The 2,468-nt window shown below is 56.4% G+C and overlaps 1 long non-coding RNA gene across 1 annotated transcript; it reads left to right on the top strand.

Annotated features, from left to right (window-relative positions):
* Positions 1-6: 6 nt before the first annotated feature.
* On the top strand, positions 7-2,387 carry LOC112549049. Its single transcript, XR_003092453.1, has 2 exons — positions 7-702; positions 1,906-2,387. It is a non-coding gene; the product is annotated as an uncharacterized LOC112549049 (long non-coding RNA).
* Positions 2,388-2,468: the final 81 nt, after the last annotated feature.

Here is a 2,468-nt window from a genome sequence, read left to right as displayed (position 1 = left end):
CTCGCGACTGCCCCAGCCTCTTGCCAACATGCGACGTCCACTTGGGAGCATGAACCCCCTGATAGACACAGAGACTCGCAGGCATTGCCTCCTGTTTGTGGCACCTTTTTGCCTTGACACTGCTCTCGTTACACTCCTGTACCAATTAGCATAGGTCGTGCCACCATCCCACTCGCCCCGCTCACCCTCCAGCCTCCCAGCTCAGACTCACTGCCTGCTCCCTGCAGGGGCAACGGGGCAGCCTTGGGCACCAGGATGCGCTTCACTGAGGGCCTTTGCCTTGGACTAAGCATCCCAGGAGCAGGGGAAATCTCTCCCGAGCAATGCACATGTCAGTGGAGAGCGGAGCCAAGTCCTGAGCTGGAGGGCTTGGCTTGGTGTGTGCCAGGCTGGGCTTCTCTTCCCAGCTCGATGCTCACTTGGGAAAGGAAGGGGCAATGGATGCCCACTGGAGCCCAGGCAGCTGGCATAGCTCCTCACTGCTGCTGTGTGCTTCACCTGCCTTTGTGGGGTGCGGGGTGTCTGCTTTCTGGGCAGGGAGAAGACAAAGGATGCCCTCCTGGAGCTGAAGGCCGCACTGGAGAGCAGCCCCAAGGTGGTGGCTCACTACCCCGTGGAGGTGCGCTTCGCCCGGGCAGACAGCATCCTGCTCAGCCCCTGCTTCCAGCGCGACAGCTGCTACATGAACATCATCATGTACAGGTGGGATCCGGTGGGTGGAGGCGCGGGTCGGGGGATGCAGCATGTGACGCTCCCCAGAGCGGTGGCTGTTAGGGGGAGGGAGGTGGAAGGACCAGCCTGGGTACTTAGCCCCACGTTGCCTCAGGGGGAAGCCCCCAGCCTTCCCCAGTTCCCCAGCTGGGTTCCCAATGCCTAGCTCCCTTCCCCAGCAGCAGTGAGGACCATGCACTGGGCAGGAGGAGCAGGGCTGAGTGGGGCTGGGCAGGTAGGATGATCAGCAAGATCAAAGCAGGACCATCTGCAACTAGATCATCCCAGCTAAGGCTTTGTCTAGCCAGGTCTTCAAAACCTCCAAGGATGGAGATGTCACCACCTCTCTGGTGGGATGACCAGCAGCATACTTGCAGGAAGGTGAAGAGCTCATGGGGTTCAAGGGAGGACCTTCAATAGGATGATGGTGCGAAGCGGGGGAGATGTTCCTAGGAGCCAAAGGGAGATGGGGCAAAAGCTGGCATGGTTAAGCTGTGAGCCACATCTCACAAGGCACAGTGGTCCCCTAAAACCTGGGACATATGGACTGCAGTGGGGTCCAGTACCTATTTCTTCTTCTCCCTACATGTGAGCATCACAGACCTTCTCTGCCCTGAGTCCAGGGACCAGCTGTTCGTGGACACTGCTGACCCTGGCTGTGTGAGGCCAGCTTGCCCCTTCCAAGGGGTGAGGACTCTGTATCACCCTGGGCTATAAAGCTTCATATAGCAGTATAACCCAAGGAAGGCAGACATTTAAATCATGCAAAGGGCCCTGGGTATTTGTCAAATGTCAGTGATTAAGACCCCTCCCCAAGGAAAACGCTCTTATTTGAGTGGGGATAGCCTGGTCTCCGCTGATAGCCTCTCCTTAAGACTCATCCCCCTGTTCAGAGCAGGCCTCTGTGCAGCTGTTCACCCCTCGTTAAGGCTGGTTGCATTGGCACTCAGGGGGCAATACCAGACTTGGACTGGACCGGACCTAGTCTGTTTCCAGGCTGGGAAGAACACAGGAAGGACAGGCTGGGTCATTATAGAGCATCTTGATGTGCTTGTGATCTGGAAAATGCCCAGCAAGGTGAAGGTGCATGTATAAACACACACACGCACGCACGCGCATGTCTCAGCTTGGCCCTCACGGCAGCTCCAAATGGGCGAGCGAGTGGTGAGCAGCAGGTGGGGTCTTCTCTTGCAGGCTCACGCCTGCACCCGGACGGACTTTGAGAAGATATACCCCGGCTTCCCGAAGTTCTGCTCCATCCGGGAGAAGCTGGATCCTACAGGGATGTTCCTGAACACCTACCTGGAGAAGGTGCTGTACTGAGGGTGGACGGGGAAGGATGGCAACCCTGGACAGCTGGTGCCATGTGCTCCATTCCTGGAGGCAGGGGCACTGCTCCTGGTACAGCTCCCTTCTACTCCCAGATCCCTTGGGACTGAACCAAATCCTTGTCCAAGAACACTGCTCCCCTGGGGTGGTCCAGCTTTGACCTGGCATAGGAGGAGTGCATCCAGCATCTGTTCAGGGATTTAGATTAGATGACCCTTCAAGTTCCTTCCAGCCTTAGGGCTCTACGATCCTATATGTCTCTTAGCTAAGTTGCTCTTGAGTCTCTGTCTCCTTTGTGTCTTGTACAGCTCCAAGCGCTCATACCTCAATAAAAAATCCTCACTGAGTACCATATTTCTCATGGGCAACACACCCCAGAATAAGACACGCACCTTACTTTTAAAAGGGAGAATAAAGAGCTCTTTCCC

This window comes from Alligator sinensis, unplaced genomic scaffold (genome assembly GCF_000455745.1).
Source record: "Alligator sinensis unplaced genomic scaffold, ASM45574v1 scaffold2030_1, whole genome shotgun sequence".
NCBI classification, from domain to species: Eukaryota; Metazoa; Chordata; order Crocodylia; family Alligatoridae; genus Alligator; species Alligator sinensis.
Note: the sequence above shows the minus strand (reverse complement) of the source record. Positions and strands in the feature narration are given on the sequence as shown.